Source organism: Dermacentor variabilis, chromosome 2, assembly GCF_050947875.1.
Source record: "Dermacentor variabilis isolate Ectoservices chromosome 2, ASM5094787v1, whole genome shotgun sequence".
NCBI classification, from domain to species: Eukaryota; Metazoa; Arthropoda; class Arachnida; order Ixodida; family Ixodidae; genus Dermacentor; species Dermacentor variabilis.
This window is the reverse complement of record NC_134569.1, coordinates 253,404,019-253,427,019: the sequence shown is the minus strand read 5'-3', so window position 1 is coordinate 253,427,019 and position 23,001 is coordinate 253,404,019. Positions and strand designations below refer to the sequence as shown.

General features: G+C 47.8%; 1 protein-coding gene across 6 annotated transcripts in view; it reads left to right on the top strand.

The window, feature by feature from the left end:
• LOC142573238 (dual oxidase maturation factor 1-like) overlaps window positions 1-23,001 on the top strand; it is a 245,561-nt gene that overhangs the window by 161,606 nt on the left and 60,954 nt on the right. Inside the window, exons 1-2 of one of the 6 annotated variants that reach the window (XM_075682841.1) lie at window positions 12,410-12,561; window positions 18,693-18,816. The exons of 3 other annotated variants lie outside the window; for them this stretch is intronic. The gene's annotated coding sequence lies outside the window, so the exon portion shown is untranslated. Of the gene's footprint in view, window positions 1-12,409; window positions 12,562-18,692; window positions 18,817-23,001 lie in introns of those variants that run through there. 2 more of the 6 variants (XM_075682839.1, XM_075682840.1) reach the window with 2 other exon arrangements.

Here is a 23,001-nt window from a genome sequence, read left to right as displayed (position 1 = left end):
TGTTCTGGGGATAAACTTTTTTCGTTGATTTAACACGAGCCGAAATTATTGCATCAACGCGCTTTGATTACGAAGGTTAAGCAATTGATCAAGATTGCCGTGATGTACTGATGCCGAGAATATTCTGCGGGCAATTATGTTCAGCACTGCAACGTATTTCACCCTAATCAAGCTTCATCGTCCTTAATCCACCATATTCCTCCTTAATACACCTTAGTCAACCTTCATTCACCTTAATCCACGTTCGTCGACCTCAATCCATCCTACTACAATCACTAATCAATCAATGATTAGCTTTGCTAATCAGTCATCATCATAATCATCATCATCATCATCAGCCTCTTTTATGTCCACTGCAGAACGAAGGCCTCTCCCTGGGATCTCCAATTACCCCTGTGGCGCGAATTTCCTAATGTCGTCGCTCCAGCTAGTCTTCTGCGGTCCTCGACTGCGTTTCACTTCTCTTGGAACCCATTCTCTGACATTAATGGTCCGACAGTTATCTAACCGGCGCATCACATGGTCTGCCCACCTCCATTTTTTTTATCTTGATGTCAATCAGAATATCGTCTATACCCGTTTGCTCTCTGAACCAAAACGCTATCTTTCTGGAGTCTCTTCAGGTTATGCCCATCAATCTTCGTTTTATCGCTGTTTGCGCGGTCCTTTACTTGTTCTCAAGCTTCTTTGTCAGTCACCAAGTCTCTACCCCATGTGTCAGCACTGGTAAAATACACCGATTGTACACTTTCCTTATCACTAATAATAGTAAGCTTCCGGTGAGGAGCTGACAACGCCTGCCGTATGCGATCCAACCCATTTTTATTCTTCTATGAATTTCCTTCTCATGATCAGGGTTCCCTGTGATTAGTTGATCTAGGTAAACGTACTCTCTCACAGCATCTAGAGGCTGACTGGCTATCCTAAACTCTTGTTCGCTTGCCCGGCTACTCATCATTATTTCTGTCTTCTGCATATTAATCTTCAACCCCAGTCTTGCACTTTCTCTGTTTAGGTCCTCAATCATTTGTTGAAACTCGTCTGCATTGTTTCTGAAAAGAACAATGTCATCGGCTTACCGAAGGTTGCTGAGATATTCGCCGTCGATCCACACTCTTAAGCCTTCACAGTTTAATAGCTCGAATACTTCATCCAAGCACGCAGTGAACAGCATTGGAGAGATTGTGTCTCCTTGTCTGACCCCTTTCTTTACAGGTGCCTTCCAACTTTCCTTGTGTAGAATTAAGGTTGCTCTGGAAACTCTAGATATTTTCTAAGGTACTAGCGTAAGCGTTCTGTACTGCTTGATTAGATAATGCCTCTAAGACTGTTGGTATCTCTAGTGAATCAGATACTTCTTCGTAATCAGTGGAAGCCATATAGAGAGGCTTATTGTACTCTTTCAGTGCATACGTCTTAGTTTGTCCTATGCCAAATTTCTTTCTCGCTGATTTTAGGCTGCGTTCATTTTTTACGGCTTCTCCAGTGTTTGTCATGCTATAGTTTCGAATACCACTTATTTTCGCTTTTTTTATCAGTTTTGACAGTTCCGCGAATTGTATCTTATCTCATGAGTTGACCACACTAATTCTTTTTCGTTTCTTTATTAGGTCCCTTGTTACTTGGGAGAGATTGCCTACTGTTTTCATTGGTGCCTTGCCTCCCACTTCAATGGCTGCCTCTAAAGCCAGCTTAGCTACGGTTTCATTCATTGCCTCTATGTGATCCTCATCTCTCCGTTCTAAGGCTGCATATTTATTTGCAAGTACCAGCCTGAATTTGTCTGCTTTTACCTTTACTGCTTCTAGGTTGACCTGTTTTTTCTTGACCAATTTTACTCTTTTTCTCTTCAAATTGATGTGAATCCTGGCTTTCACTAACCTCTGATTACTGCACTTTACCCTACCTGTAACTTGTACACTCTGCACTATGCTGGGATCAGCAGAACGTACGAAAACAATTTCATTTCTTGTTTCATCATTAGGGTTCTTCCTGGTCCACTTTTTGTTGCTGCGTTTCCTGATGAAGGTGTTGATTCTTCGAAGCTTATTCCTTTCTGCGAACCAGCATCGCTCCTCTAGCGTTCCTACAGTCAACGCCGTAGTTGCCAATTGTTTGTTCACCAGCCTGATCTTCCCCACTTTTGCATTAAACTCGCCCATTACTACAATATACTGAGTTTGCGCTTTTGTCATCGCTAATTCAACATCTCCATAAACCTTATCTACTTTATCATCATCGTGACTGCATGTTAGAGGGTAGGCTTGTACTACCTTTAATCTATTGCTCTTATTAAGTTGGATTACGACTACAGCTACCCTCTCATTAATGCTATAGAATTCGACAATGTTGCCTGCTATGTCCTTATGGATTAGAAATCCTACCCCACATTGCTTTTCATCTGAGAGACTTCTATAGGAGAGGACATGTCCATTATTCAGCAATCTGTAAGCTTCACCAGTCCTTGTAATATCACTAACGCCGATGATATCCCAAACAATGTCTGATAGTTCCTCAAAGAAACCTGCTAAGCTAGCCTCACTCGACAGTGTTCGCCAATTAAAGGCTGACAAAGTCAGTTTCCATTAGCGGCCTGTCTGGGCCGAGAGGTTCATAGCACCCTCTGCTGCGTTACAGGTTTGGCTGCCGCCTTGTTCAGGAGCTCCGCAGGTTCTGTGGACTGAGGGCCGTGGGTGAATTCTAGGGATCATTTGGGAGGTGGGTGATTTGCTAATCAGTAATCATATCTTATACACGGCTCGCCATGCTTTGCCTCGCTTCCGGCCTTCTTTGGGTCACGTGATACTCCCTATACCTCAAAATGAGACCTCGAAACAGAGATACAAAGCTTTCACTTAATAAGCCACGTGCAGAGGGATGTGCCACAAGCAATACTAGGTCAGATGCAAAAAGTAAAGCATCTTATCATGTTGCAGAAAAATTATGTGGAGTTAGAACTCGCCTGAAATGTCCTTTTACACCAATATACCCCCTTCATACGGCTTGAAGAAAAAAAAAACCTCCTCATGAAGGTTGCCTTCAGCATTATCGATGCTGTTATCGGCATTTCTCACAATTTTTAACATTACTGGGGCACGCAACTGGCCCAAAATAATGCGCCTCCATAGAATGCTGCGGCCCGTCCGCGGAAGCCCAGGAGAAAAAGCTTGCCGTGCGCGGCGCGCGCGGCCGGTGGTCGAGGAGAATCGAGGTGGAAAGCGCTGCGGGAAGGAGAATGTCGCTACTTTAGCATTACCAAGGGACTTGAGTAGTAAACCCCGGGAACGCTACAGTTCACCCCTCACGCATAAGACGCTCAGACGGTGGCAATCCGTTGCGGTGCTATTGGGGGTGAGCTCCACCACTGGAAATGTTGGCGCTGTCGTCGGCGTGACGTGGTGTGAAGGATCATGTGAGCACAGCGGCCGCGTCGGCTGCTTCGGAAGTGCCGAAGCAATCTAAATATGAAAGCTTAACGTCCCACCTGCGCTGCGGTTCTGACTAAGTGAGAAGGTTTTCACACTTCTGGTGCATTCTTGACAACACTTGAAAGCACTGTAATAGGTAGTGGTTGCCTTTGAAGGCGTCCAACATGGTAGGCTACTGCTCGATGCCGCAGTGCCGTACGTATAGGCAACGGAGCCCATTGTCAACCTTCACACGTACCCGCGGGAGTAGAAGCTGCGTAAAGCTTGGAGAGCCGCAAGGGGGCGCCAGCAGCGCAGTACTGCTTGCGTCGCGCTCTGCGTTTCGATGGGTTTGTGGTTGACTAGTGCTTCGACCCACGGTACCGAGATACCAGTCGACTCGTGAGGATACAAGGAACACGGGTGTGCTACCCACGTGGCCCTTGGTGAAGCTCGTGAAGCCCAGCGTCCTACAAACCCGGACTACGGGGCAGCGTCGATAACCCCGACGCCAGCTCGGCGCAGCAGCCGGTGCTGCTCCGACGCGTGAGGAATGCGAACGGCAGCAACCGTTCTGTCTGGGCATGGCTACGGGAACGCTTAGCGAACTTCAGACGACGACGACAATGCAAGGTGAGACCACACCAGCAGAGAACATGGTTCTAACAAATTTAGACAGAACAGAAGACGGAATAACAGGCTCTGTTCGCCACAACATCGGGGGACGCCAGCGGACGGACGACGACTGGCAGACAGTCCTGACACTACGGCAAAAGAAGCAGCAGGCTCGAGGCGCAAGAGAGAAACGGACTCAACGGGCAGCACTAATCCGGCGAAACTAAGGAAATGACGAAGATGCATACCCAAACCTCCTCCTCTTCCAAAGGATGACTTCAAGATAGTTATCCGACCACACCAGGGAGTGCCTTTGAAGACTATCAGCACGCCGGCCCTCGCCGAAGCGATCGTCACGGCCTGCGACTACCAAATGAGAGGTGAGCAATTTTAGCTCCGTATAAAGCCCGGCTCCAATATCGCCATACTTTCGAAATCAAGTCAGGAGGTCGCGGAGCAGGCACGCCGAGTCCACACCCTCACTATCAACGGACGTTCGCATGACGTTAACGTGTACGCTGCCACCGGAGAGGAAGCTATCCGAGGAGTTATACACGGACTTCCATCACGAACACCACCGGAGACCAATATAGCAAACATACGTATACGGACTCAAGGCGTCGAACTTATCCAAGCAAGAATTATCGGAGAAACAAAGAGTGCGGCCCTTACTTTCTGCCGCCCGTCACTACCTCGGGTGGTGTACTACAACGGAGGCGAACTCCTGTGTCATCCTTACCGCGCTACTGTTGAAGTGTGCAAAACATGCCATGGGAAAGAGCATCGGACAGACGTCTGTCCACAGCCCGACCTGCGGGTGTGCCGAATTTGTGGACTCAGAAACCCAGTGGAGGGACACCCGTGTGAGCCAAAGTGTGCCTCGTGTGAGGGGTCCCACGTCACCGGGGACCGCAGCTGCCAACGACGCCTCAAGCAACCGAAAAAACCTCAAGTCAGAAAGAGCACTGACAAGCGCAATGAAGGGCAGAAAAAACCTCGCTGGTTCGCCTCAGAGGATGAGGAATCTGACTACACAAACGGCCATAGGAGCGACCAGCGCGACCGACAGGAAAAGACGAGATCGCTATTCCCCCACCGACTGAACGCTCGGTCCAGATCAGCGTCACCTCACCCGAGCAGATCCGCTCTCGAGCATGAGAGCGCGTCCAGGGAGGACAAGCAAGGCAGACGCAACGATCATACAGAGAAGCACCGAAGGCGGCCTCCGTTCTGACAAATCCACAGGTAAGCTGGGCAGCGGTCGCGTCCTCCACAACCACAACTATCACACAAAACGAGGAATACAAGAAACTAGTTGCCGAAAACAGACTACTTAAGGCAAGCTTGGACAGCATGAAAAATGAACTCGAAACACTTAAACGACAAATGGAAAGCATGATGACGCACGGAGGAATCTATAAAACAAACACACCCGCAAAACTGTCCAACACACAGACGAACCCAACACGGACCAAACCACTATCACAAGCGCAGCCTATAGCACACATGCCTACACCCATCACTCATCTGGAAGGGACACTAGACAATATGTGCGCACAAATGCAATTATTTTTTGCGGAGCTTCACAATCTTAAGCGGTACGTCGACGACTCGCTCAAAGGAGTAAAAAAAACGCGAAAACGTCGTAGCAGCCTTAGCCCGGAGAACCGAGATCTAAAGGTCACCGTAACCGCAGACACAGAACATTTCCAGAGCCCATACTCTGGCTAACTACACACCTACACACCAAGAGAATCTCGTAATTTGGCAGTGGAACTGCCGATCACTACATAACAAACATGCTGCACTTACACAATATATCAAGGCGGCGCTCGTCCCACCTGACATTATTTGTCTTCAGGAAGTGGGGAAAATGCGGATACCTATTGGGGGCTACTGTTTTTACAGCCATTCGAACTACCCTGAAGTGGCAGCATTGGCCCGCAAGGACATGACAATCACTGTCGCCATAGCACCTGGCGTAGAAATCCACCACCAAATACTGACCATTTGACCAGTTAAGAAGGGTCGTCCCAAGTGCCTGATAACCAACGTATATAGCCCCCCTAGGGATAAGAGGGCCGATTTTTCATTAATTTTAAGTCACCGTATCTACCTTGCTCTCAACGAAAGACCGACTAATCTTTCTCGGAGGCTTTAACGCTTGGCACTCCGCATGGGGTTATCAACGCGACACCGCCAAGGGCTTGAATCTACTACGAGAGACTCAGTCCCACGAACTTTACTGATTACGCAGCCAGGCACTGTTACAAGGATAGGAAACAGCGTTGCCCGGGACACCACGCCCGACCTTACGTTTGTCAACAATGAGACGGGGGTCACCTGGTGTAACCTAGACGAAACGCTAGGTAGTGATCACTATCTATTGTGTGTCAATGTTAACACAGCTAAAGTTCGACAGCCCCTAGGGGTGGCCAGGCTCACTGATTGGAAAAGGTGTAGAGTACAACAGCAGGCTGCTTCCTCATTTCCAGCCACGGCCGCAGGTTGGATGACTTTCCTCAAGGAGGCCCATGCTGCCACCACTATAGAAATCAAGACCACAACGGAATCACCAGCAGTAGACAGCCATCTCGCCCACCTCTGGGAGGCCCACAGAAGCCTCACCAAACGCTGGAAGCGGCAGCGGCGTAATCGCAAACTTAGGCGCCGAATAGCCCTGCTGGCAAACGAAGCTAACACCTATGCAAAGGAGCTGAATAATCAAAATTGGCGCAGCTTCTGCGACTCTCTCAGAGGCACCCTCAGCACCAAGAAGACCTGGGCCATTCTTCGGTTGCATGTTAGACCCAACTAGCACGCGCACCGAGACGTCTAACGTCATGCGACGGCTCTTAGTATAATATAAGGGCTCAGAACAAGAACTATTCGAGCACCTAAAACGCACCTACACCGGCGCTGCCCAAACATCTTCACGCGTTATGAGAGAATACCAAGGACAGGATAACTCGAGCTTGGACGCCCCCATCACCTTCTCAGAGCTCTACGCAGCGGCACAAACCTTCAAGAAGAACACGGCTCGTGGAACCGACCAAATCACCAACGCAATGCTGCGTAACCTTAGTGATGTAGCCCTACAGCACTTAGTCGACTTCTTCAATGAACACGTCCGGCGACCGAGCGGAAGACTACCGCGAGAATGGAAGGAGGCAGGCATCGTGCTTATACCAAAACCGGGCAAGCCACGCGAGCTCAACCATCTCAGCCCCATATCGCTCACGTCTTGCATGGGCAAGCTCTTTGAACGAGTAATTCTAACCCGACTCGAAGCGCACATTGAACAAAACTCACTCTTCCCTGAATCCATGTTCGGTTTCCGCAGGAGAATCTGTGCACAGGACGTCTTTCTTCTATTAAGAGATGAGGTGCTCGATCCTCCTCGGGGCAGTATGGACAGAATCCTGCCAGCACTCGACGTCCATAAGGCATTTGATAACATCTCACACACTGCAATACTAGACGGACTACGAGATGTCGGGTGTGGAGAAAGAGTATTTCATTACGTTCAAGACTTCCTGAGCAGCCGCTCCGCGAAAATAGGACTGCGTTCAGCACGTTCTGCCCTGCATCGCCTACCAGATAAGGGCACTCCTCAAGGATCCATATTGTCACCACTTCTTTTTAACATCGGCTTACGTAGAATGGCCCTGGACTTACAGAAGAACCGGGACCTTGGCTGCGCCATATAAGCAGACGACATTACACTCTGGGCCTGCAAGGGGTCCTACGGAAACCGACAGGACACGCTTCAACGGGCCATCAACACCATTGAAAGCCATATGAGGCGAGCAGGCATGAGGTGCGCTCCAGCGAAATCGGAGTATATTCATATTAGACCTAGACATACCCTAGCGACCAGGGCTCCGGATCTGAGCTCACCTTGGAAGGAGAGACCATCAAGAGGGCATCCCACCTGCGCGTACTGGGAATGCGCATTCAAGAAACGGGCAGCGTTAGCATAGCGCTCTCCAATCTCAGACGCACTGTTCGGAGCGTAACTGGGCTTATTAGTAGAGTTGCACGGAGCCGAGAAGGCATGACCGAAGCCGACACCATGCAACTAGTAAACGCCTTCGTCATTAGTCGTCTAACGTACACTCTGCCTTTCCAAACCACGCGGCGTAACGACATCGAACATGCGGATAAGCTCATAAGAATCGCCGGTAAAGCAGCACTCGACCTGCCTGAAAGCACTAGCACGATCCGACTGAACGAATTAGGAATGATGAACACTTTCGAGGAATATGCAGCGGCCACACTGATGGCGCAGCGTGAACGGCTAAACACGACACCTCAGGGACGCTCGGTTTTACAAAGTCTTCACTATCCACTGACACCACAATACTGCGGCGACGAAGCAATACTACTGCCATCTGAAATCCGACAGCGGATCCACGTGGCGCCAATCCCCCGTCACATGCACCCAGTCCATCATGCGGCACGGAGACGCGCGCGCGGGCAGCCACCTTACTAAGGCGGCGAAGCGATCCGGATACTTACTTTACAGACGCGAGTTCGTATCACAAGAATACAGGCAACCTCAATACATTTGCAGCAGTCGTGACTAGCCAAGGACGAGCAACCGTAGCAGCATCCATACACACGAAATCGGTTGCAACGGCCGACCGGGCTGCGTCTTCCGCATCCTATGAACGGAACTCACCCTGGATCTTTGCGTGACCTGGTGCCCGGCGCACACAGGGATAGCGGGGAACGAACGGGCGGACCGCTTGGCTCGAGGCATGACAGGCCGAGCCGCGGGCCACACCGCCCGAGAGAACACCTCGACACCCGGTGCGCCAAGAGAAATCCTCGAATTACAACGGCTAAGTAGGCGAACCAAAGCCCTTCGTCACCCAGACCTATACAGGAGGCAAGCACGGTACTGGCGCCGCCTGCAAACAAACACTTTCCCACATTTATACAGGCTACACAAAATGTACCCAGACAGATACAGCAGCACATGCCCGTGGTGCGAAGGAACACCGACATTGGAGCACATAACATTCCAGTGCGCGTTACGTCCGCGGCTGCCACCTCGCCGCTGCTAGACAACACTCTCCATCATAACTGGTCGTGGGAGGCGCGACTCGCGGAAGTGGAATTGGGAAGCCAACTGGCGACCCTTGACCAGGCCCGGCGAGCCGCTGTAACCAGTGGGGCCCTGGAAGAGGGGCTCCACCCAGCATAACCAAACAGCCTCTATTAAAATAAACGTTTACTCTCTCTCTCTCTCTGCGTAAAGCTTGGATCGCGAAAACTTAGAACCAGCAAGCAGCCATATCGGCTACAACTCGTGTGAGTAGCAAGCATTTCCGCGAGAAAGATCACTGCTACGGCGTCGGGGCTGCGATGTTCAGTGAGTAGCAGAAAGCGCGCACTGAGAGGCTCGCCCGTGCGCGCTACTTTGCTTATGCCATGAAAATTTGACCTAGGAACTGATTGATGATAGATGTTGCTGCTGCCAAGTTGATTGGAATGGAAATGCAACGGTAAGAAGCGTGTTAAAAAAAGGCAGGGCATATGCTCGTATTTGTGTTAGCACTAAACAATAAATGTATACTGTATTAAGAAAAAGATGCAGTGGGAGATCGCTGAGAAGACCTATAAACATGCAGTGCAATGTGTCTTGAGAAATAATGATATTAGAAGTCCAATAATTTAGAAGAAATGAAAAAAAAAATAGATTGAATCGTCGCGACCGCGCACAAGTCACCGTGGGCGTCCAAGTTGAAAACTCCGCGCGCGCTACTTTCCTGTCGAGAGTGCTGTGTCAAGCTGATAACGCGCAAGCCGTTCGTGACTAGGAAGTACCCGGCACGCATCGTTATAGAAAGGAAATGCGGGTAAGACAGATGACGATCATTGTTGTGGGACAAGATAGAACCTAAAGGGTGTAAGGTTTTTTCAGAGTGTAGCTATAACGAAACAATTTTTGAACTGCGGCCTCCACGCAACAATGGTTGCTTGTGTACTGGTAAATGCTCATATCCTCGGCCTGAAGCTCACGGAACGGCGCGCGTAACATTGTGCGCCGACATGCATGCACACGCGCAGTCGGTCACTGCGAATGCGTCCGATCCCTGCGTTGAGGCTTCATTCTGCCATGCTCCATTTAGTTATACAGACAGCCTACTATAAGAACTTGTGCCACATAGTTTGCTTTCAGCGATTCCTTACCTTTCTCGCAAGAAACCTATTCGAGGGACTCCATCGCGGCGACCGCGCGCAGTGGGCGTTCACTCTGCGTATTCGGCAAATAGATAGCGTCTGTAAACGATTCTGTGCTTTCAGTGTGCACAAAATTATTATTTTGACAGTAAAGAAGTTCTGTCGTTTCGAGAGGACTTACATAAATGTCCAGAAGGGCTCCCGCATGGTGTTTTTATCGAGCGCCGACAGCCAAACCTATGCTAAGTGCCTCGCCTTATCCCTCATACTACGTAAGCGAGGCGTTTCCGGCAGATGGCGACTACGTAAGCCCTCGCCGCTAATGTTACTTCAGTGCCACGCGCATTACCGTCGACAGTCATCGTGAGATGCATGGGCTCTGCCGAATTTTTAAATGCGAAGCGTTTCTTTGCCTACAGTCGGGCACACATTTAGAAGAAAAGGGAGGCCCCGCCCTGATGGCCGAAGCGCGACAGCCGATTGCCTTCTTATTCTCAAGGATGTGATAGCTTTCTTTTTATTTCTTTTTCACGTTTATTAAAAAAATATTTTTGCAGCTAGACACGGGACACGCACAGCCCCGCCGCCAACAGGAGGCACCAGACTTTGGCAAACTGTCCTCGTAATAACTTCACTTTGAAGCAAAATAAGCACTATGGAACAAACACGCAGCATATTTTTTGTACCGGTGTGCCGCCGCGGGTCTCAGACAAAGCTTAGCGCAGCGTCAGCAACGCTCGCTGCAACCTTCTGTCGCGGGTCGGCACAAACGCATGCGGCACGAATGGTGCACCATAAGCTCGCAATCATATTTCCGGCATGGTAGACCACCACAAACATGGCAATGAAGAGGTACACCGACCAAGTAAAACTTATACAAAAGACAAGACGTTTCCGCTTCCATACGGCAGCCTTGTTCGCGACGACTACGCACAATATGCTACCTGTATTTGTACAATATGTATTTTGTACTTAGATTTTTCAATTTCACTTTGTATGCATCCTACTAAGGTCCAGGAAACAGGACCGCAGTATGAATAAGCGAAAAGAAATGTTGACTGGATGAAATCTAGTCTAATCGGTCAGGAAAGAAACTGGAAGTCACACCTGTCTCAACAGAACACACGCTAAATCGAAACGAAGGGACCCTACCCCCGTCTTACGCGCGGTGCTTGCAGCTCATGCAAAGACCAACTTAAAACAGGCACTTGAACCTTTTTCGCCCCATTGTGAACAAGGCTTCCGTATGGAAGCCGAAACGTCTTTTAAAAAGTTTTACTTCGTCGGTGTACGTCTTTCTTTGTCATGTCTCATCCCGACCAGGCAGCCGTCGGTCGAACTCTCGATTACACCACTAGAAGAGTTTGCGAATTCACTCTGACGAGGGGCAGACGCACACGACTGACGCCACTCGCCCCATTTCGAAGCCCGGCGGCCATCTTCTCCAGCGGCGGTGTCACCGGCCGTCCGGCTCGTGACGTCGGTCTGGAGTGCGCCCATTGGTGGAGGACATCCGCCTTGGAGGAGTAAACACCCATTTTTCCTAAATTTCTACCCGGAGCCAAGGTCAAACGCGAGGCCGTGCAAGGTTGTCGCCTGTGCACCTCCGTGCGCCCGCCCGCTGGCCGCTTTCGGCGCTCCTTGCTCCACGCGGCCCTCCCTCCCATGCCTTCGCTCGCGGACTGGCTCGCCCTCTCCTTGCTATGTGAATGCGGACGCTTCTTGCGCGACCAAGAAGCGACGGCCGAAGAACAGCGGCACGCCAACCGAACAGGCCGCCGATTGGAGGGCTGCCACATGCGGGACCTTCGGAATAACTTTCTCCAAGAAAAATTCGTAGCGTCTGCGACCGCCTCTTGTTCCGATCGTACGTCTTGAGTTGTCGCGAGAAGTTCGTTTGGGCTTTGCACCATGTGCAGGAGGGATTAAGCCGGCTAATCGTAGAGGGTGGTTTCTGCCGTAATTTTTTCGTATTGTGGTCGTCTCGGTGAAGGAAACGACGAGTGAAACTTGAGCGCATCGCTAAATTGGCGAAAGCGACACGCAAGCCGCAGGCGCCAGGTCCGAACCGTCGCGTTTCCTGCTTGTGAACACCGCCACGCTTTCGGGGAACAGACGGCGGCGAAGGAGTGGCGTGTGCAACAGGAAGGCGGCACCTACGCGTCGCCGAGAAAAGCGCCGGCTGCAAGCGCAATCCTTCACGCGCGAACGTGCAGCGCTATGCGCCTGCAACTCGCGTTCGGGGCGGGAACAAGTCTGCTCCTACGCAGCGGCAGCGTGTAAGCCACAGGCCGAGTGCATTCACGCTGGTGTATCTGACTTGTCCAGGACGAAGGCACGCATAAAGGTTTGACGCTTGACGCTATTTTTATGCCCTCAAACGCTTCGGCTTGACATGTACTTTCGTTTCGTTGCCCAAGCACTAGTGAGTTGCACAACAGCTCTAATTAGACGAGTGATAAGCGAACAAACGTCAATGAAGAATATTTAGTGATCTATAAAGAGATATCAAGGCGTGCGCTCCGCGGCTGCTCAGTGGATATCGTTGTCCTGCTGCGTAAGTTCCAGTTTCCAGCTGCGGCTCCGTATGAAGCCCGACGGCAGCACGCATCTTATTTATTTCGCCTAACATCGGCTAAGCTGGGCCAAGTCGCAGTCAAGAGCTCTGAAGTAACTCTTGCCATCTCAGTAAGAAAAAAAAAAAAAGCTCGCAGGAAAAAGCCGTTGCCTCGAAAATTAAAGACTGCGACCTATCGCAAGTGGGGGGGAGGGAGAAAAAGGGAAGATGAAAAAAAATAACTTGTGCTGTAGGTCCCGATCGCGCATGCAAAATAAACTTACGTCGGAAAAATAATGCTGGTGCACCTGCCCAATGACCTATTTTGAATTTTGGACGAAACACGCAAATCCCAACATCAGTGAAGCCGTTCAAAAAATTCGCATAAGTTGATTAACGTCATGCCTTTTGATTATTATGGAACATCGGCACTACGCTTTCGGTAAAGAGCGTGAGACATTTATGCCAGCTTCAACCTACCAAAGTCTTCCATGGGATATTTTGCTGCTTGGGCACCTCGTTCGGTGCCTTCACTGCGACTTAAGCTTAAGTTGCTGTCGCTCTTATTACGTGCGTTATATCTTTTATAAAGCCGAGGGGGTGGCGGCCTTGGCAAAATAAGAGAACTAAGAGAACCCTTGATATCGAAGGTGAAGAATATGCGCCCTGGTCGACGGAGCGGAAATGGCAGTTTGCCTCGGCGTCACACTAGTGTGCGACATTTCTGTCTGGTTACTATACCAGCGCTTTCAATAAACCCGGGTTGCAGAGCGCTCAATGAAGGGCCTTTTAAAACTCACTGTGCGTAAAGTTACGACGGGACGGGTTGACGGAAAAGGTTGCCATCTCGCTGATTACAGCAGACGCACAGAATATTCTCGTCTCACTTTGAACACGGCAGTGAAAACTGCGTCATGAATATCGTGCCTGTTTTTCTTCCCTCTTCCGATAATCATACTCTTCAAGCTGTTCAGCCTATTGTGTATGATATGTACTACGTGCCTATTATATGCGTTACTACGTATGCTGTCGGGTTTGCGATGGGTGAGTGTCGGGTGTGAGACCTACGGAATGAGCCAAGCCCTTTAGTTTGACTTAGTTGGCTCGCTCTTCGCGACATCTTTCAGGTGCTCGTTTTAGTATTTCGCGTAAGCAACGGGCTAGAGAATCTTCTTCTTTAACCGTGCCGTGTAGAGCAGAAGAAGAAGAAAGAGCCGAATTTTTACCCCTGCGGTTCCTTATGCTCAGCCAATGGAAAGCGCTTTGTCACGGCGCCGATCTCCACGCGTCGCCCGACATTTTGGTCCGTTATCAGCCGCAACGAATGCGCGGGTATCAGCCGGACGTTGTTGATTGATACAGTAGCGAGAACAGCATGTGGACGACGAATAAGACGCTACGTGCGCTACTGTGGTGTGAGTGGGCGCTGCGGCTTTGTGCTGTCAGGTCGTGAATGCGCCCACGCTGCTGCTATTGCGCAGCGCTGTGCCTTATTGGTTGCTTTGTGTTTTCTGTATTTCTATATGTCTCGGTATTTCTGTTTTCTGTATGTAACTTCCTGGCGTTTTCTGTACTTCTCTCTCTCCTCGCGCCTCTTTCCTACTAGAATAGTAGAAGAGATCCTTGGAGGTTCGCTTCCATTCTAAGGACATGGGCTCTTTCCGTCTACTTGGGTTTTCTTTTTTCCTGTGTTGGGGCATTTTGTACGCACAACCCTTCCTAAGATATAAAATGCAGCTAGCATCATCAAAGATTTTCCCTGTGTTTTAGATGACGAACAGCCAAATATCATTGTTTCCTAAACAATGCAATTCCTTAACAGCAATTCCTGCCTCTTCCGTACGCCTTTAAAAATTGAGAGGGCTTAAACTCGAAGCTTGATGCTCACAGCAGCACGTGGAGCAAACCACGAGGTATTTAAACAATTCGGGAACACGCTCGATCGAATGAAGTTACAAAGCTTCCGAAGCAGAAAAAATGACTTCTAGCATAACAGGTCATTGGGACTGAACATCGGCGAGGGAAACGGCCTCGCGTCCACCCGGCACGGATGTCGCACGCCTGCAGAAAGAAAGCGAAGCTGTCACAGCGGTTTACTAGGAAATGCAGAGCCTATCAGCGGCGTTGGCCGCGCACAAGTTGACGATGCAATCAACACGCATGGGCGCCTGAGAATAATGCTCCGCAGAAGACGTGCCCGCAAACCGCGAGAGTAGCGCTGTGAACTGACGCCGTTGCAGGTGGTTGATGGCTTGGGGAATGCTGTGCAAATTAGATTTCTACATGACCGACGCTTCTTGCGGCAAATTATAATTTTTACGCGCTCATTTCTGGCGTATGGAACATGTCGTGTAAAGCTAAAGCGGAGAAGCGAAATTGCTGCACTTGGTCCTGTCATAGCTATGTTTTCTTCCCCTGTATGAAATAAGTTGTTTCGGCGCGTTCTGGAAAAATCCCTGCCTGCCGTATTTTTCAGTAGTAAACTGGCAGCAACTGTGAGAGTGTAAAAAAAGTGACGCCAATTTGGCCATTGAAAAGACATGTATGAACTTTGTGTGCGTCGCTTTCCGCCGTGAATGTTAAACCGTCAAAGGTCCTGTTCGCACAAACCCGCGCGCGCAGCCTCGGCCATGCAAATGGAGGAAAAAACAGAGGGAGAAATTGTGCTCTTCGGTGAAGCGAACAGGATGGGGCTGACGGGGCGACTTTCTTCGAGTACAGCTTTCAGGGCTCGGGATGGCGCGTGTACGACGACACGTGCTCGAGCGAGCTTTGCGTGAGCATGCAGGATCACCGAGTCAGAAAACTCTTTTGATCAGCATTGTTGCGGCTGTAAAATAAACGCTATACAGGGGTTATGGTATGTCGATATGGACATGGACGCCTCCTGTGCTTGGACAGTGTCAGTGTTGCGAGCCTCTAGACCATAGCGCGTGCCCACAATGCAGCATTGGCCATGAACCGCGCGGCTATCTGCACGTTCAATAAATACAGGAGTTAAGCACAGAGCATAAAGTTCGAAAAAAAAACGGTTGCTAGAGAAATGGTTGACAACATTAAAAGAAGCAAAATTATCATCTTCATCAGCGTATCTTTATGTCCACTGCAGGACGAAGGCCTCTACGTGCGATCTCCATTTACTCCTGTCCAGCGCCCAACGATACCAACTTGCACCTGCGAATTTTCTAATTTCATCACAACACCTAGTCTTCTGCCGTTCTCGACTGCGTTTCCCTTCTCTTGGCACCCATTCTGTAACTCGAATGGTGCACCGGTTATCTATATTACGCATTACATCTCCTGCCCAGCTCAATTTGTGTCTCCTACTGCCGAGTGGAATATCGGATATCCCCGTTTGCTCTATGATCCACACCACTCCCGTCCTGTCTCTTAACGCTAACCCTAATATTCTTCGTTCCATCGCTCCTTGCGCCGTCCTTAACTTGTTTTCGAGCTTCTTTGTCAGTTTGCAAGTTTTAGCCCCACATCTCAGCCCCGGTACAATGCATTGATTGTACACCTTTCTTTCCAATGGTAGTGGTAAGCTTCCAGTTAGGATCTGTCGATGTTTGCCGTATATGCACCAACGGATTTTTATTCTTCTGTAAATTTCCTTCTCATGATCAGGGTCCCCTGTGAGTGATTGACCTAGCTAAACGCAACACAGACTCTAGATGCTGACAGCTGATCCCGAACTCTTGTTCCCTTGTCACGCCGTTGAGCATTTTCTTTGTCTTCTGGAAATTGATCCTGGACCCCACTCTTATGCTTTCTTTCTTAAGATCCTCAATAATTTCTTGCAATTTGCCCTCAGTGTTGCTGAACAGTACGTGTACGAATATCTCAGTGCTGCTGAACAATACGTGTACGAATATCTCAGCAACCTCCGGTTGCTGAGATATTCGCCGTTAATCCTCACTGCTTAGCCTTAATAGTTTAATTGCTTGAATACTTCTTCCAAGCACGCAGCGAAAAGCATTGAAGAGATTTTGTCTATTTGCCTTACCCCTTCCTTTATAGGTATCTTTATACTTTTCTTCTGCAGAGTCACGGTGGCTGTGGCATGCTTATAGATATTTCCCAAGACATTCATGTATGCCTCCTGTACTCCTTGATTGCGTAAGGACTCTGTGACAGCTGGTACCTTGAAAGAGCGTAGGTTTGGGCATGTTGGTATTCCATAACTTTTAGGATTCTAGCGCACGAAATGGGACGAGAGAAGATACCTCTGTCCTACCGTCGTACCTCTGTCTCTCGTCCCTTTCGTTCGCTGAAAACCTAAATGTGCTGGTATCTCTACTGAATTAAATGCCTTTTCGTAATCTATGAAAGCCATACAAGGACTTTGATTGTGCTCTGCAGATTTCTCGAATACCTGACTGATAACGGAGATGTGATCTATTGTAGAGTATGCCTTCGTGAAGCCAGCCTGTTCGCTTGGTTGACTGAATTGAAGTGTTGCCCTTATTCTATTCGAAATTATTTTGGTGAATATTTTATACAATACTGAAACTAAGCTAATGGGCCTATAATTTTTCAGTTCAACGGCTCCCTTTTTGTAGATTATTATGACCTTGTCATTCTTCGATTTGCTTTTAGTCGTGAGACATTTCGTATAAAGGGACGCAAGCTTTTCAAGCAAGATATCTCCTCCATCTTTGAGTCAATGAACTGTTATTCCATCGTCTCCTGCCGCTTTTCCCCGGTTCATGTCTTACAAGGCCCTTCTTACTCCATAGCTAGTTATATAAGGAGCCTCTGTATCGTGTCCATTAGTATTTTGAATGGAGGTAGCGTGGCCTCTCTGGTTACTGTACAGATCAGTATAAAATTCTTCAGTTGTTTTTACTACACATTCTAAATTTATTATGATATTACCCTGCCCATCTTTCAGTGCATACATCTTGGCTTGTCCAATGCCAACTTTTCTTCTCACTGATTTCTTGCTGCGTCCATTTTTTACTGCTTTCTCAGTCTTTCTCATGCTATAATTTCGAGTATCCCTTACTTCTCCTTGTTGATCAGTTTTACAGTCCCACGAATTCTATCTGATCTATTGAGTTGGACACTTTCATTCTTTGTCGTTTCTTTATAAGGTCCTTCGTTAATTTGGAGAGCTTACCTATTGGTTGCCTTGGTGGCTTACCTCCCACTTCAATTGCTGATTCTGAAGCCAGCCTAGTTACGGCTTCATGCATTACCTTTGCGTTATCCTTATCTCTCCGTTCTAAGGCTTCATATTTACAAGCACCAGCCCGAATTGGTCAGTTTTTACCCTTACTGTGTCTAGGTTGGCCTGTTTCTTCTGTACAATTTTACTATTTCTCTCTTCATATGGAGGTAGCCCTAGACCTCACTGACCTGTGATCACTGCACATTACCGCACCTTACACTTCTATATCGTGCACAATGCTGAGATCGGCGGAAAGTATGAAAGCTATTTCACTTCTTGTTTCTCCATTAGGGCTTTTCCAAGTCCACTTTCTGTTGCTACGCTTCCTGAAGAAGGTATTCATTATCCGGAGCTTCTTCCTTTCCGCGAATCCTACCAACATCTCTCCTTTACTGCTGCTAGAGTCGATGCCGTAGCTCCAATTGCCTCTTCACCAGCCTGCTTTTACCCCACTTTTGCATTGGAGTCGTCCATGACTACACTATATGGAGTTTGCACTTTTCTCATCGCTAAGTCAACATCTTCATAAAGCTGTTCTATTTCTTCGTTATCCTAACTGGAGGTTGGAGCCTAGGCTCCAACCTCATTTAAGGTAATATTATCCCTCATAGTGCTTGATACTTCTTCAAAAGGTGCTGCTAAGCAAGCTTCACTCGAGAGGGTTCGTGTGTTGAGCGTTGCCATGTTTAGTTTCCATTGGCGGCCAGTCTGAGTCCAGAGATTCTTAGCACCCTCAACTGCGTTGCAGGTCTAACCTCCGCCTTGGTCAGCTGTTCCGCAGCGCCTGGGGACTGGGGACCATGGGTTAATTGTAGGAGTCACGAGGAAGGCAGTGGCCGAACACTGCACAACGGAGGCCAATTCCTGCTCTGGTGAGGGAGTGTTTTTTGTTGTAGCTTAGTGGGCCTTCCTGATTTGGTGTCACCTAGGCTACTAAAGCCCTACTGGCTCTCGGCATTTTATGGGATGTCAGGCGCCACTCGAGGTGGGGAAATGTGTTCTGGAGGAAGATTCGGACTTACGACCTTCAGATTAGAAGCCCGATGTTCTAGCTCTGCTTAAGCTATGCTCAAAACCTCTGCTCAAAAAATTCCCTGAGGATTCGATCTTTTGACCATAGCAACTGAGTAGCCAAGATAGCTCAGATAACCCTGTATACGGCGAGCCCAACTTGTGGTGCAGAAGAGCAGCCAAGAGGACCCGAGGTGTCTAAAAACTCTAGAATTATCCGCAATTGACGCGTTTCGTGGTAAGTAGCAATGTCTAGGACTATTTCCAAATGTTTATAACATCGTGGCTCCGAACTGCACGTGAGCGCCTAAGCTGGCGACCGTGAAAGCAGCTAGGTACACTCGACATTTCCAACAAGCTTGAACAGCTCACTTAAAACGAGTAGGGAGGAAAAATAGGGTGGTGCGGTTCGCCTAGCTCACCGAAAACACAAAAAAACCCCGAGCAGCGTACGCGCGGGGACTTCTGTTTACTGGCGGGTCTCGCTGTCCCAGTGGCCACTGCTATCGATAAAAAAAATTAAAAGCACTCTAATAGGTATAGGCATAAAAATATGAATTCCCGTGGCAAGTTGTTGGTGCCTTGAATGAATTAATACGCAGCGTAAAACACGTTGTTTGTCTCCGCTATCAAGCTGCTTTTAGCGTTTTCTATTCGCTTTGGTATTCTATGGCAGTGACTTTGGAAGGTGCTGAAAATAAATAATGAAGACCTTTACACTCTGCTCGGATGACGCCTGGTAGAAGCGTTGTGCGCACTGGCTAACACAACGGAGTGCACATGGCGCTGCTTTTGCTAAACTTACGCTTGCCCTGTCGACATGAAACCACCTCCAAGAAAGGTTTTTCTTGGGGCTTATGGGAAATTGTACAATTTCTATATGATTCATTACTCAGAAATGTACAATACAGCAGCATACCCACAAAATGACATACAAGATTATCGCATAATGTCGCTTAGCCGAATGTTTTGTCTCGGCCAGCTGAACACGAGACACAGGCATTACGAAAACCTAAGAACTCGGTTAAAGCTACAACGCTATTCCTGATTTCGTTCCGCATGCATACAGCTGCCATTTCGAACACATGTCTTTAATGAGCAAATGGCTGTGCTACTCAAAAAGCGTACGGAAGTTTTGACGAGAAATTTTAGCCACCCGCACGAACTCGAACTGTCTAAAGCTTTGGCTGAATTGCATTAAATCTAGTTTGAATTTTAATGAACAGAAAATATTTAGTGTTCCTATAAAAGTGCTTGAACCTGCAACGGGAGGCAAGTTACGGATCCAATGGAGCCAATTTCAAATTGGAATCGTCAAGATGAAACGGAAGCTCCTGTGCACCGGATAACAGCGTATTTTTTTTTCTCGTTCCTGTGACATCGAGGAGTTTGACGTATATATATGCAACCAGATTTACTTTCACTCAACTTTCTACAGAGCCCACGTGGGCATTAATTTTGGGCTCACTGATATCCTTTAATTTCATATGCATGAAGTTCATTGCCTGACAAGAGACTGGTGAGGTAGTTATCTGTGCAACATGTGAATATCAAACATAAAAGAACCTTGAAATACTGCGTTGAAGAGGGCTGAAGGCGTGGTAATAATATGCACTTGATGTGAAGCATTTCAACAGAAAAAGCTTTTAGTAAATTGGAAGAAACCAAGCTGCTGCAATAATGTAATATTTTCGGTTAGTGCATATGTTACCAGTTCAGTTCAGTTTCAGTTTATTCTTCATTCAAAAAACAATGAGTGAATAACAAATAGTATGCAGACGAGGGTCCCAAAGCCAGTGACTGCAACGGGACCCTCGGTTCTAAAAAGAAAAAGAAGATGTATACAAAACGTGGGTTAAAGCAGCAAAGATTAAAAAAAGTACAAGAAAAACAAATCAATGCGCGTAATGGCAGGAGAAAACAAACAAAAAAGTACATATATTAAAAATCATAATTATACAGGGAACATGTTATAGGACATGGAACTATTGACAAAAAACATGAACATCTTAACTCATGTTTGAATACATTCAAAGATGACGTTAGTTTAAGTGAATGAGGTAGGTCATTCCGTATTTTTATTGTTGAAAACGAGGATGTCGTTTTTCCATAGTTTGTGTTAGATTTAGGTAATGAAAAGTATTAATTGTGCGCAAACCTAGTGTGGTTGGTATTATTGAGTAATTTATAGTCCAAAAATTTGTAAGGAAGCTGTTTGTTAAGTAATTAAAAAAAAGAGATTGCTTAGATGATACTTAAACAAGCCAGATACAGGTAGTGTAAAGTTTGCCTGGAGTAGCGTGTGAGCAATACTTGTTGGCGGGCTAGTTGGTGCATGCTTCCAGAAGAGCGTTATAGCGCCGGAAAAGACAACACATAGCAAACGAGGCGGGACAGGCGCCTGTCCTGCGCCTGCCCGTCTCGCTTGCTATGTGTTGTCTTTTTCGGCGCTACAGCCCTCTTCTGGTAGCGGGTGAGCATTTGAGTAAAAGGAACTGTTGGTGATTATGCGAATAGCCTGGTTCTGTATGTGTTCAATAGACGAGAGGTGGGAGTTACACGTGTTTCCCCAGGAAGCAATATCATACGTGATATGACTATGAATGAACGCAAAGTATAAAGATAATAATCGCTCACTAAAATAAGTTACATGTTGTATGTCACATGTGGCAGAGTATTCGTGTAAATCAACGCTTCTCATGCGCATTTTTGTATTAATAGAGGCTTTTTATTTATATTTGGCGTAAGAGCGTTGATTCAATATTTTTTGCCTTATTGCGAGAAGGATTCAATAAAAGGCTGTCAGTGGCCATACAGCGTGCTCGCAATGGACTCTTTATTTTCGGGACAGGATCCCTAGCTCTACATGCTAGTGCAAGGCTTGGTCGACACTAGACATGTTTAAAAATAGGCTTAGCTCTTATGGGGTGTCAATTAAAATTATTTCAGACTATTTACCATCCAAAACTAACTTTCCCCGAAGGAGAATATTGTGAAGCCGGCTACAAATTATTTGTACATTGCTACGAATGCTATCAGCGCTTCTTAGCCGAAACAATAAATGCGTGGCCGTTTGCGGCGCCTTTGCGAAAACAAAATTTCACCAAAGAAGGCTAACATTGTGGCCGGAGAACCGGCACTTGCATATATTTCATCGCGCAAGGTCAACTGCTAGATTAACCACCCAGTGCGCCTTAGACGCATAAAACGCTTCGCGCAGATCATGCTCAAATTGTAAGGCGGCTTTTTTACGTTCGCGTGAATGTAAGTTTGGCGAAGCGTTGAAATATGCACTGTTCTTTTCACGCAGGTAAATTATACTAATCTAGAAAACTTGCATTTCTTCACTTAATCCCATTTAGTGATGTTTTCTGTTTACCTTGGCTTATTTTATTTTTCTAATAGTTGTAATTATTACAAAGGCAACCTGTATTAGCACTGGCTCTAAGCAATGTCTTATAACAGCCGATTAGGTGGTGGAAGATAACGTATTCCTCGTCGTCTGGTCATCCTTCCTGGTGCTGTACAGTTTTCGGGTTTATTAAGCGCTCTGCGTTAAGGACTGAAACGTGGCCACTTCCTTCGTCAGGTTTGCCATATTATGGATTTACATCTGCGAAAGCTCAACTATCTGTCAGAAGCAGCGACTCTCAGCGTGCATGTGTGGGCAGCGCACTGCGCGTGCAGCTACCTCCCGGAACTAGATTCCGTCAACATTGCACTTGTACGATTCGTCAAGGCTCTCACATCAGCGGTGCGGAAGAAAGTGCACGTGTGTGAATTGGGGGCAGGCGGTGACAAGAAGAAAGGAAACCGATAGTAGTGCACCATGTGTCGGTGAGTGTTCGTCGAACAGTTTGCCTTTTGTCATGTGTACACATATAAGGTACAACCGACCAGCATCAGTTGCACTCTGGTCCTCGAAGAGGCGAGACGCGCGCCGACTGAGCGCGCAGTGTATCACGACGAAATGTATCCGCTTTGCTGCTCAATCGACACTACAGTCTTCCAGCAATAAAAACTATTGTCTCTCTTTGCTAACGAAG